The 12,950-nt window shown below is 50.0% G+C and overlaps 2 long non-coding RNA genes across 2 annotated transcripts in view; one reads left to right on the top strand and one right to left on the bottom strand.

The window, feature by feature from the left end:
• Positions 1 to 6,878: 6,878 nt before the first annotated feature.
• LOC122940660 lies at positions 6,879 to 10,051 on the bottom strand. The gene is made up of 2 exons (XR_006390378.1): positions 9,066 to 10,051; positions 6,879 to 7,358 (listed from the first exon to the last, which is right to left on the bottom strand). It is a non-coding gene; the product is annotated as an uncharacterized LOC122940660 (long non-coding RNA).
• Positions 10,052 to 10,127: 76 nt separating this feature from the next.
• LOC122941508 overlaps positions 10,128 to 12,950 on the top strand; it is a 132,818-nt gene continuing 129,995 nt past the window's right edge. The window contains exon 1 of the long non-coding RNA XR_006390462.1: positions 10,128 to 10,555. This is a non-coding gene — a long non-coding RNA (uncharacterized LOC122941508). The remainder of the gene's footprint in view (positions 10,556 to 12,950) is intronic.

Raw genomic sequence — 12,950 nt, 5'->3', positions numbered from 1 at the left:
CTTAATTTGCCAATGGGTGTTCTGATTCTGCTCATTCTTCTTCATACTACATGTGGACTTGGTCTATACTGCTGAGCACCGCCCACGAATCACACGATAGGCGCATCAACCCCATGCACACCCGATAAACAGGCGGCAGTGCCGACACCAAAACTATCTCTATATAATATAACGCTGGGTTCAGACCTGAGAGTTTGCGATGGAGCGCTCTGTATGCGCGATTGTACGGGCGTTTGCAATCGCGCATACAGAGGCAAGCGAACGCCCATTGTCGCGCGTTCCCGCTGAAGTCTATGTACGGGAACGCGCGACAAGACGCCCCAAAGAAGCTCATGTACTTCTTGGGGCGTTGGGCGTTTTACAGCGCAATCGTACACGCTGTAAAACGCTCAGGTGAGAACCATTCCCATAGGGAATCATTGGTTCTTGCCTGTTGAGCGTTTTACAGCGCGTAGGAACGCGTTGTAAAACGCTCAGGTCTGAACCCAGCCTAACTGCTGTGATTCTGCATTTGCATGTCTAGGAGTACACTGGTTGCTTGAAGCTCTGCAGTAAGGAAGGAGGGCGCCATAGCCAAACTAAAATGTGCCTCCAACACCCCTTAAAACCAGAGTTGCAAGGTTTTCCTTCACCCAGGTCGGAGATTTAAGGGGAGATTTATCAAACTGCTGTAAAGTAGAACTGGCTTAGTTGCCCATAGCAACCGATCACATTCCACCTTTCATTTTTCACAGCTCCTTTGGAAAATGAAAGGTGGAATTTGATTGGTTGCTACGGGCAACTAAGCCAGTTCTACTTTACATCAGTTTGATAAATCTCCCCCTTAGGCCTCCTGCACACGAACGTGTGCGCCCCGTGGCCGTGCTGCAGTCGCAGCAGATCGCAGACCCATTCACTTTAATGGGTCCGAGATTCTATCATTTTGCGGAACGGAAGTACGGGACGAAACCCCATGGAAGCAATCCGTATTGCTTCCGTAGGGTCCCGTTCCATGCTTCTGTTCCGCACCATTCCGCATCTCCGGATTTGCGGACCCGTTGAAGTGAATAGGTCCGCATCCGTGATGCGGAATGCTCACGGAACGGCGCCTGTGTATTGCGAATCTGCAAATACGTTTGTGGGCAGGAGGCCTTAGCCTGCTGTCCTAGACCTGTATCTATTTAATATAGCATGGGAGTAGCTTGTCGGAACCCATCCTGGTGCCCAGCATCTGAGAAACATGCCTGCCACCTTTCCCCACATAGGAATGCCCCTTCCAACAACAAACACATAACTCCTTCACCATATTTCCAGTATTAAATGAGACTGCTGAGAAATTAAATGGAGTCTGTCACCAGGAAAACTAGTATAAAACCAAGCACAATGCCTGGTAGGGCTGACTCACGGATATATAAAACTGCAACTGTTATTAGTCGACCTGTGGCTTCATTGCAGAGAAAAAACTATATTGCAAGCGCGCCATTCATTTCAACCTCAGCACATGTCCAGTATGGTTGTTTTCGGCCTAGCAGGGACAACGTGCTGTACTGTGCATGCACCAAGGAGAGATCACAAGTGCAACATACCAGGACCAGGTGAGGTGACAGTTATACAGCCTGGCCCTGTCAAGCAGCCGTCAGAGGGAGTGGCTGACAAACAAGGTAGCAGAGCTAGGGTGCCCCGAGGGACTCTGAACTGCTCATTTGCATACAGAGTAGAAAAGTTATTTCTCTGCAAAGAAGCCACAGATTAACAAATAAATGGTACAGTTTTATAACAGTGAGCCAGCCCTACCAGCATTGTGCTTGCGCTAACACTTGTTTTTCAGATGACAAACTCCCTTTAAATATCCCTGGCGGGTTGGGATGGGGGAGGGGTGTCACATTTTCACTCCCCCAAAACTCCATAGCAGTGGAGATACAGTGGATATAAAAAGTCTACACACCCCTGTTAAAATGTCAGGTTTCTGTGCTGTAAAAAAATGAGACAAAGATAAATCATTTCAGAACTTTTTCCACCTTTATTGTGACCTATAACCACTCAATTAAAAAACAAACTGAAATCTTTGTGAGGGCATCTCCTGTGCACAGCCCTCTTCACATCACCCCACAGATTTTCAATCGGATTCAGGTCTGGACTCTGGCTGGGCCATTCCAAAACTTTAATCCTCTTCTGGTGAACCCATTCCTTTGTTGATTTGGATGTATGCTTTGGGTCGTTGTCATGCTGAAAGATGAAGTTCCTCTTCATGTTCAGCTTTCTAGCAGAAGACTGAAGGTTTTGTGCCAATATTGACTGGTATTTGGAACTGTTCATAATTCCCTCTAGCTTAACTAAGGCCCCAGTTCCAGCTGAAGAAAAACAGCCCCTTGGCATGATGCTGCCGCCACCATGCTTCACTGTGGGGATGGTGTTCTTTTGGTGATGTGCAGTGTTGTTTTTGGGCCAAACATATCTTTTGGAATTATGGCCAAAAAGTTCAACCTTGGTTTCATCAGACCATAACACCTTTTCCCACATGCTTTTGGGAGACTTCAGATGTGTTTTTGCAAAATGTAGCCTGGCTTGGATGTTTTTCTTCGTAAGAAAAGGCTTTTGTCTTGCCACTCTAACCCATAGCCCAGACATATGAAGAATACGGGAGATTGTTGTCACATACTACACAGCCAGTACCTTGCCAGATATTCCTGCAGCTCCTTTAATGTTGCTGTAGGCCTCTTGGTAGCCTCCCAGACCAGTTTTCTTCTCGTCTTTTCATCAATTTTGGAGGGACGTCCAGTTCTTGGTAAAGTCACTGTTGTGCCATATTTTCTCCACTCGATGATGTCTTCACTGTGTTCCATGGTATATCTAATGCCTTGGAAGTTCTTTTGTACCCCTTTCCTGACTGATATATTTTAACAATGAGATCCCTCTGATGCTTTGGAAGCTCTATGTGGACCATGGCTTTTGCTGTGGGATGTTACTAAGACAATTTCAGGAAAGACCAGCTAGAGCAGCAGAACTTTATTTGGGGTTAATCAGACGCACTTAAAATTATGGCAGGGGTATGCTGACTCCTATTTAACATGATTTTGAATGTGATTGCTTAATTCTGAACACAGCTACATCCCAATTATAAGAGGGTTTGCACACTTATGCAACCACATTATTTTAGTTTTTTTGGTTTTCTTCTCTCCACCTAAGGCCTCATGCACATGACAATATTTTTTCACTGTCCGCAAAACGGGGTTCCGTTGGTCCGTAATCCGTGACCGTTTTTTGGAGGATCCACGGACATGAAAAAAAAGTCGTTTTGGTGTCCGCCTGGCCGTGCGGAGCCAAACGGATCCGTCCTGAATTACAATGCAAGTCAATGGGGACGGATCCGTTTGACGTTGACACAATATGGTGCAATTGCAAACGGATCCGCCCCTCATTGACTTTCAATGTAAAGTCTGGAGTCCCTTTATACCATCTGATCAGCGTTTTCTCCAATCCGATGGTATATTTTAACTTGAAGCGTCCCCATCACCATGGGAACGCCTCTATGTTAGAGTATACTGTCGGATATGAGGTACATCGTGAAAACTCATATCCGACAGTATATTCTAACACAGAGGCGTTCCCATGGTGATGGGGACGCTTCTAGTTAGAATATACTACAAACTGTGTACATGACTGCCCCCTGCTGCCTGGCAGCACCCGATCTCTTACAGGGGGCCGTGATCAGCACAATTAACCCCTCAGGTGCCGCACCTGAAGGGGTTAATTGTACGTATCATATCCCCCTGTAAGAGATCAGGGCTGCCAGGCAGCAGGAGGCAGACCCCCCCTCCCCAGTTTGAATATCATTGGTGGCCAGTGCGCCCCCCCTCCTCTATTGTAATAATAGGTTGGTGGCACAGTGTGCGGCCCCCCCGCCCACCCCTTCCTCCCTCTATTGTAATAATTCGTTGGTGGCACAGTGTGCGCCCCCCCCTTCCTCCCTCTATTGTAATAATTTGTTGGTGGCACAGTGTGCGCCCCCCCGGTCCCCCCTTCCTCCCTCTATTGTAATAATTCGTTGGTGGCACAGTGTTCGCCCCCCCCGGCCCACCCGTCCCCCCCTTCCTCCCTCTATTGTAATAATTCGTTGGTGGCACAGTGTGCGCCCCCCCTCCCTATATAGCATTAACAACATTGGTGCCCAGTGTGCGGCCTCCCCCCTGATCATTGGTGGCGGCGGAGTTCCGATCGGAGTCCCAGTTTAATCGCTGGGGCTCCGATCGGTAACCATGGCAACCAGGACTACAGTAGCGTCCTGGTTGCCATGGTTACCAATCGGAGCCCCAGCGATTAAACTGGGACTCCGATCGGAACTCCGCTGCCACCAATGATCGGGGGGGGAGGGGAGATGGGAGGCCGCACACTGCCACCAATGTTGTTAATGCTATAGAGGGAGGGGGGGCCGATGGGGGGCACACACTGTGCCACCAACGAATTCTCACAATAGAGGGAGGAAGGGGGGGATGGGGGGGCGCACACTGTGCCACCAACGAATTATTACAATAGAGGGAGGAAGGGGGGGACGGGGGCGCACACTGTGCCACCAACGAATTATTACAATAGAGGGAGGAAGGGGAGCGGCACTGGCCACCAATGACATTTTAACTGGGGAGAGAGGGGGTCTGCCCCCTGCTGCCTGACAGCCCCGGATCTCTTATAGGGGGCTATGATATGCACAATTAACCCCTTCAGGTGCGGCACCTGAGGGGTTAATTGTGCGGATCACAGCCCCCTGTAAGAGATCGGGTGCTGCCAGGCAGCAGGGGGCAGTCTTGTACACAGTTTGTAGTGTATTCTAACTAGAAGCGTCCCCATCACCATGGGAACGCCTCTGTGTTAGAATATACTGTCGGATATGAGTTTTCACGAAGTGAAAACTTAGATCTGAAAAAGCTTTTATGCAGACGGATCTTCGGATCCGTCTGTATGAAAGTAACCTATGGCCACGGATCACGGACACGGATGCCAATCTTGTGTGCATCTGTGTTTTTTCACGGACCCATTGACTTGAATGGCTCCGTGAACCGTTGTCCGTCAAAAAAATAGGAAAACGGCACAACGGCCACGGATGCACACAACGGTCCTGTGCATGAGGCCTAAGGCTGAGTTCACACGGGCGAGATTTCCGCGCGGGTGCAATGCGTGAGGTGAACGCATAGCACCCGCACTGGATCCTGACCCATTCATTTCAATGGGGCTGTATACATGAGCATTTTTTTTCACGCATCACTTCTGCAATGCTTGAAAATCGCAGCATGTTCTATATTCTGCGTTTTTCACGCAGCCCTGGCTCCATAGAAGTGAATGGGGCTGCGGGAAAAACGCATTGCATCCGCAAGCAAGTGCGGGTGCGATGCGTTTTTCACTGTTGGTTGCTAAGAGATGTTGTTTGTAAACCTTCAGTTTTTTATAACGTGCGTGAAAAATGCATCAAAACGCATTGTACCCGTGCGGAAAAAACTGAACAACTAAATGCAATCGCAGACAAAACTGACTGAACTTGCTTGCAAAATAGTGCGAGTTTCACTGAACGCACCCTGGACGCATCCGGAGCCAATCCGTCACGCTCGTGTGAAACCAGCCTAAAAGATTTCAGTTTGTTTTTCAATTGAGTTGTACAGTTTATAGGACTGCAGACAACTGACACACCTCACACAAACTCCTGTCTCTCTGCCTGGAAAAACGACACTAACAGCCAAATTTTTGTGGGTGGAAGGTCGGTCACAGCTTTATTCTTATTCATTATTTTAGACTCAATCCTTTGAGAATAACCATCAACTATAAACTGCCCGGCCCAAAGCCGGTCCCCGGAGTGCGAGAAGCGCTATGCCACACCAAACATTGGTGCGCAAGTCCGCCTTCCCCTCCGTTGTAACTCTTGTAATCCTCCGACCTCCACGGAGGAGCCCGTGTACCTCTACACGGCGCTCCGACCCCCACCCAGCAAAAACAAGGCTTGCTTAACCCCATCCTGCAGGCCAGAGAGGAAAATGTCTAAGCGAATATCATTGAGGTGCACACCACCGGGCCGCATCAAACGCTGGTCGTCACCCTCCAGCTGGTAGCGGCGAATAACTACTCCACCCCGGGATCGAACAGAACGGGATATTCTAGCATTAATGGACCTTCTGGCCCTCTCAATTGAACCGGAATCCCTCGCACCCTGCCAAGTGACCCTGGGGATCATCTCAGACCATCCAATAACCACTTCGGGAAAGAAAGAAGGAATTCTTTCCAAATCCGCTCTAATGAGGGTAATGAGCTCTGCTACTTTCAGCAAGCAGAGGTCATTACCCCCAGCATGGTTTACCAGAATCACAGGGGAGCGTGCAAGCGTGCTGAGGTGAACCGTTTCCGGCAAAACCTGCGACCAGCGAAGGCCACGCCAAATGACTTCCACATTCTGGAAACCCAGGCACCGACCGCCGGGTCTTGATTCAGCTCTCTGACAAGCCCAGAACAGGTACGAATGCCCCACAAAACAGACCGTGGGTCGAGGGGAATCTGCAAGAAAATTAAAGCAAGTCAGGGCGGACATAAGACACAAAACAATTAGACTTCCAGCGACCAATACGTTGCACTTCAGCATCAGGTAACCCCGCCCTGGCAGCCTCCGTCGCCGCGCCAATCCTGAAAGAATGTGACCCATAATCCCCGGCAGGCAACCGAGGACAGTTAAGCAGCGCCGGAAAACCGAGCAAAGTTGAAAGCGGGTGAGAGGGGAGGACGTTGCATGGCATAAAAACAAGGGGCATGGAGGGCGAGATGCCGCGAATTCCGAGGTCGCCGCGACTGGGCAAGCAGGGCCGGGAATGCGATATAACGACACGCTAGAACCCCGGCCAAAATATCAGTTTTTTTTTTGACCGGCGGAGGCGAATGCGCACCAAGGAATCCGTAATAAGGACATCCTCTTGCAAAACACCCCCTGGCTGGAACTTGGACGGGGGGAGGAGCTCGCTTATCCGAAAAGCTCAGAAAAACGCAAGGCAAAATGCAGCGCAAAACAACAAGACTTCTTGCGGGGAAGGGCAAGCTTGTTGCGAGGCCTGAAGCAGTTGGACCAGTAGATGAAATGAAACCGGGCGCCGATGCTCTTTGCGCACAGCCCTTCCGCACAGCTCTTTCCGCACAGTCGATGGTTACGCTCAGACGATCCGACACAGAGGAATGGACCAGATGGGTCCCTGCTAGCGCTACCCAGCCAGCCCAGGCCTTACCATAACCCGTCCAGGGCCTAGGAGCCACTGAGGCTCTGATGAGAGGAGTCACTCGCTCAGCGGGATGTCCCAGAGATGGGCCGGGCACATGGAGCCCTCCGGTGAAGCTGCTGGCACTAGGGTCCGGAACTCCTGCCAATGAAATGAGAAAGCGCATCAGCAGCGCTGTTAATGATACCTGGAACACGAGAGGCACGAAAATAAATATTATCCTGTAAACATCTTAACACCAGGTGCCGAACAAAGCCCAAACCGGGGGGGATGAGGAAGACAACCGGTTAACGCAATGAACCACAGATATGTTATCCGTGCAAAAACATACCCTCCTATTTTGTAGCGAAGGTCCCCATAATTCGATGGCCACTATAATGGGAAAAAGTTCCAACAAAGTAATATTGGAACAAAGGCCCGCCGTGCGCCACTCCTGAGGCCAGGGAGATGCGCACCACTGCGTACCTAGGATGGCACCAAAACCGACAGAACCCGCCGAGTCAGTAAACAGGGACAGGTCGGGCTGGAAATATCCGGGAGCTGCCAGCACGTATGGCCGTTGTAAGAAAGCAGAAAACTGCGCCACCTGAAAGTCCCATTTAAGCTTGAGCGTTAAGCGTACGTGACACAATGTCCGACTTCGCCAATGAAGCACCCCGGCCTGCCGCTCTCAGTAAAGAGACTGCCCTGTCAAAGGAAACACAGGAGATTGTAGCGTCCTCCTTAGAAATCCCGTCATTGACAGAATCGCCTTTGGGGAAGGACAAATGATGTCTAAAAACTGCCCAATGGAGAAACCCGGATATTATCAAAAGGAGGGATGAAAAAGGGGCCAACTATTCTACTTAACTCAACCTGCTTCCGAATTTTAGACTGCAAAACCTCTGAATACCGGGGGGCACACGGAAGGTTGCCCGCACAGCTAGGGCGGCAGGATAACCAAAAAGGGATGGAAAAACCGAAGGAAAAACCAAACCTAAGCTCAGCGGAAGCCCTTTTATTGGGGTACAGCTCTAGCCACGGGGACATCTCTGCTACGCTCACTGAGCTCTTTTGCGGTAGAGGATGCGTTGGATCTGGCCGGCTGCTGGTTAGGGCATCGAATGGCCGCATGAGATCCCCCGCAGACGGAACACTCATGTTTGAATTTACATAGAGAGAAGAACCTACAGTGGCCTTCGTTATACATCCAGCAGGATCCTGGCCTGCGGATTGACACAGGCCCCTGACCGCTGGAAGTGGGGCCGGGGGCCGCTGACTGAAAGGGCACAGATTTTTGTGACAGCATCAGTCGCAACCAGAGGTCTGTGGATTTGACACCCCAACCGATATGCGGTAGAAGCGCCAATCGCCTACGGAACTCCTCGTCGTAGCGCCACCAGGCGGAACCGCCGTGGGACTTATAGGCGCTATAAACGGATTCCAAATACAGAAATAATTCACCGCAGCGCTCCGGGTGCTTCTGTGCCATGACATAACCCAAGACCGAGAAGGCCTGTAGCCAATTACCCATGGTGCGCGCCACCTTGGGCCGGCGATCGATGAACCTGTCTGAATTGGGGGAACGCTCTTTATCTACAGTATGCTGGTCTACAGTAACTAATGACCAGATGTCTATGTATTGGTTAGCCCAAATTTTCTCCATAGTGTCCATGTCCAAGTGCGCCCCCAAAGGAGACAGGCCGCAGAATAGCGATTCTTTATGATCACCTGCCCTAGGCGGGGCAGCAGGAGGGGGCTTACCTGCAGCAGCATTACTCCCGTCCAAGTGCGACAATAAAGATTTAAGTACCGGGACCAACTGAGGACCCAAAGAGGCCCCCCAAGCCCCCGTAAAATTCAACTCACCAGTAGTAGAAGGACCTGGAGGTTCGACTGGAGTGATTGGAGGATTCGGATCCTGAACCGCGCTGGCCCGGCTGGCCCCGCGAGAAGACCGTGCAGCTGATGCATGGGCACCCCTTCTGCGTCATGAATGAGACCTGCCAGCGATATCGCTGCAGGAGCTGACCTCCGATGATGAAGGTGACCGCCAACGAGACGATCTGGAGCGGGCACTTCTGTGGGACCGCCGCGCAGACCGTGAACGATGACGGGAACGACGTGGATGACAAGCTGCCGACCTGCGCCGATAACGGCGGTCGGATACATCAGATGAGCACCTTCTGGAATTGGGGCGTTCCCCCATATGCGCAATAGGGGCAGAGACCCCAGTAGGGGGCCCTAAATGTGCCATAAGCGATGAGGAAGTGGTGGGATTGGCTACAATAAAGTCAGGCAGGGTGGCCTGAGTGGGATTGGGGGGTAGGGGGAGTGGGTTGGCAGGAGCATTAGTGCAACTGTTGGCACTCCCAGGAGCCTGTGCCTCGGTAGAGGGGGCATCCCTGGGCTCATCTGCAGATGACACATTGGAATTTCTATTGCCCATAATCCCTGGGGTGACAGTCTGCAGCAGGGAGCTGAGGAGAGAGGAGCTTGCCTGCCAGGGAGCGGGAAACTGCTGAGGACTGGAGGGGGGCGGAGCCACAGACCACGCTGCCGGAAGCACTGACTGCACTCCGGCCAGCTCTCTGGAAACATCGCTACCCAGCTCAGTAACACAGGTGAGCGCAGCAGTATGCTGCGCTGCAGGGACCTGGGATGCCTGGGCACTTAGTGCCAGAGTGGGGGCAGAGATCACAGCAGATGTGGGCACACTAGCAGTGTTACTAGGCACTAGCACAGGCAAGGGGACAGAGGGAGCTCGGGGGTTAATGAAAGAAGCAGGGGGCAGGAGACCAGAACGTGCTGCAGGCTGAGCTGATAACACTCCTGCACACACGCTGGAGGCTGCGCCCCCCCCCCCCCCCCGCTTTGAGCCCCCCCCCCCCCCCCCCCGCTTTGAACCTCTCACACGTGGAGGAGGGAGGGAGGGAGAGCTGAGTCTGCCTAGGGCTCTAGTACGCCGTTTAGGGCGGCCAGAAACTAAAGAGTCCCCTGCAGGCATAGCAGGAGGGGGCTCCTGCAAGCCAGCAATGAGGGATGTTAGGAAAGCTGGGTTTTCCTGGACTCTAGCAGCTAGGGCTGCCAGGAGGGCTCTGTCGTCGGCCATACCTTGTTAGGAAGCTTCCTTCCAGAGGTGCCGGAGACTAAGAGGCAGGACACAGGGATGACCCTCCTTTTTATTAACTCTAAGGGTGGTATCTTCACCCATTACCCCGCCCCCCCAAGGGAGGGGGGGAGCGAACACCAACAACCAGCTATGTAGCTTTAGCAGAAAGACAGTGGGATTTTAACTCACAAACTGCCAGCAGTGTCTGCAGTCCGGCGCGCCTGCGTTATACACTGTGGCGCTAGTAGTCACATTAATGGTGGAAAAAGTTCTGAAATGATTTATCTTTGTCTCATTTTTTTTTACATCACAGAAACCTGACATTTTAACAGGGGTGTGTAGACTTTTATGTACCTTTCTCTGCAGCAGATAATGTATACACTGATCAGCCATAACATTAAAGTGTACTCATATCACCCCACCTTTTGGCCAGTCAAAGAGGGACACTTATGGCTCATTGTTAGAGTTGAGCGAACACCTGGATGTTCGGGTTCGAGAAGTTCGGCCGAACATCCCGGAAATGTTCGGGTTCGGGATCCGAACCCGATCCGAACTTCGTCCCGAACCCGAACCCCATTGAAGTCAATGGGGACCCGAACTTTTCGGCACTAAAAAGGCTGTAAAACAGCCCAGGAAAGAGCTAGAGGGCTGCAAAAGGCAGCAACATGTAGGTAAATCCCCTGCAAACAAATGTGGATAGGGAAATGAATAAAAATAAAAATTAAATAAATAAAAATTAACCAAAATCAATTGGAGAGAGGTTCCATAGCAGAGAATCTGGCTTCCCGTCACCCACCACTGGAACAGTCCATTCTCAGATATTTAGGCCCCGGCACCCAGGCAGAGGAGAGAGGTCCCGTAACAGAGAATCTGTCTTCATGTCAGCAGAGAATTAGTCTGCATGTCATAGCAGAGAATGAGGCTTCACGTCAGCCACCACTGCAACAGTCCATTGGCATATATTTAGGCCCAGCACCCAGGCAGAGGAGAGAGGTCCCGTAACAGACAATCTGGCTTCATGTCAGCAGAGAATCAGTCTGCATGTCATAGCAGAGAATCAGGCTTCACGTCACCCACCACTGCAACAGTCCATTGTCATAAATTTAGGCCCAGCACTAGTGTTGAGCGGCATGTCCCATATTCGAATTCGCGAAATTTTGTGAATATTCGAAAGAATATTCGTAAAATATTCGCGATTATTCAAATTCGTTATTATTTCGCATATGCGATAATTCGAATTTTCGCATCGCATAATACATATGCTATGCAAAATTCACATGTGCGCTAATGAAATCGCCTTACGAAGATTCGCAACTCAATTCAATCACTAATGTATGAATGCAATGCCCTTTGCCTCTGTTCTGGGACAAGTGTAGATATTCGCATGTGCGCTAATAAAATCGCCTTACGAAGATTCGCACCTCAATCACTTTCTAGGGAATGTGAGACTTTTGGGAATCAATCGAGATACAGTGGGGGGTGATGACAGTAGTTGACAGAGTACAGATCAATGTAATCTGTAAGGTGGAAAGTAAAATAAAAAATACGAATTTTCGTTAATCAAATTTTACGAAGTTCTACGTATTCGCGAATATGGTGCTATACTATATGAATGCACAGGCCTTTGCCTCTCTGTTCTGGGGACAAGTGTAGATATTTGCATTTGCGTTAATAAAATCGCCTTACGAAGATTCGCAGCTCAATTCAATCACTAATGTATGAATGCAAAGCCCTTTGCCTCTGTTCTGGGACAAGTGTAGATATTCGCATGTGCGCTAATAAAATCGCCTTACGAAGATTCGCAACTCAATCACTTTCTAGGGAATGTGAGACTTTTGGGAATCAATCGAGATACAGTGGGGGGTGATGACAGTAGTTGACAGAGTACAGATCAATGTAATCTGTAAGGTGGAAAGTAAAATAAAAAATACGAATATTCGTAAATCGAATTTTACGAAGTTCTACGTATTCGCGAATATGGTGCTATACTATATGAATGCACAGGCCTTTGCCTCTCTGTTCTGGGGACAAGTGTAGATATTTGCATTTGCGTTAATAAAATCGCCTTACGAAGATTCGCAGCTCAATTCAATCACTAATGTATGAATGCAAAGCCCTTTGCCTCTGTTCTGGGACAAGTGTAGATATTCGCATGTGCGCTAATAAAATCGCCTTACGAAGATTCGCAACTCAATTCACTAATGTATGAATGCAAAGCCCTTTGCCTCTGTTCTGGGACGTGCCGATATTCGCATGTGCGCTAATAAAATCGCCTTACGAAGATTCGCAACTCAATTCACTAATGTATGAATGCAAAGCCCTTTGCCTCTGTTCTGGGACGTGCCGATATTCGCATGTGCGCTAATAAAATCGCCTTACGAAGATTCGCAACTCAATTCACTAATGTATGAATGCAAAGCCCTTTGCCTCTGTTCTGGGACGTGCCGATATTCGCACGTGCGCTAATAAAATCGCCTTACGAAGATTCGCAACTCAATTCACTAATGTATGAATGCAAAGCCCTGTGCCTCTGTTCTGGGACGTGCCGATATTCGCATGTGCGCTAATAAAATCGCCTTACGAAGATTCGCAACTCAATTCACTAATGTATGAATGCAAAGCCCTTTGCCTCTGTTCTGGGA

This window comes from Bufo gargarizans, chromosome 6 (assembly GCF_014858855.1).
Source record: "Bufo gargarizans isolate SCDJY-AF-19 chromosome 6, ASM1485885v1, whole genome shotgun sequence".
Classification (NCBI taxonomy): Eukaryota; Metazoa; Chordata; class Amphibia; order Anura; family Bufonidae; genus Bufo; species Bufo gargarizans.
The sequence above is the reverse complement of the archived record's forward strand: the minus strand, read 5'-3'. Positions and strand labels throughout refer to the sequence as shown.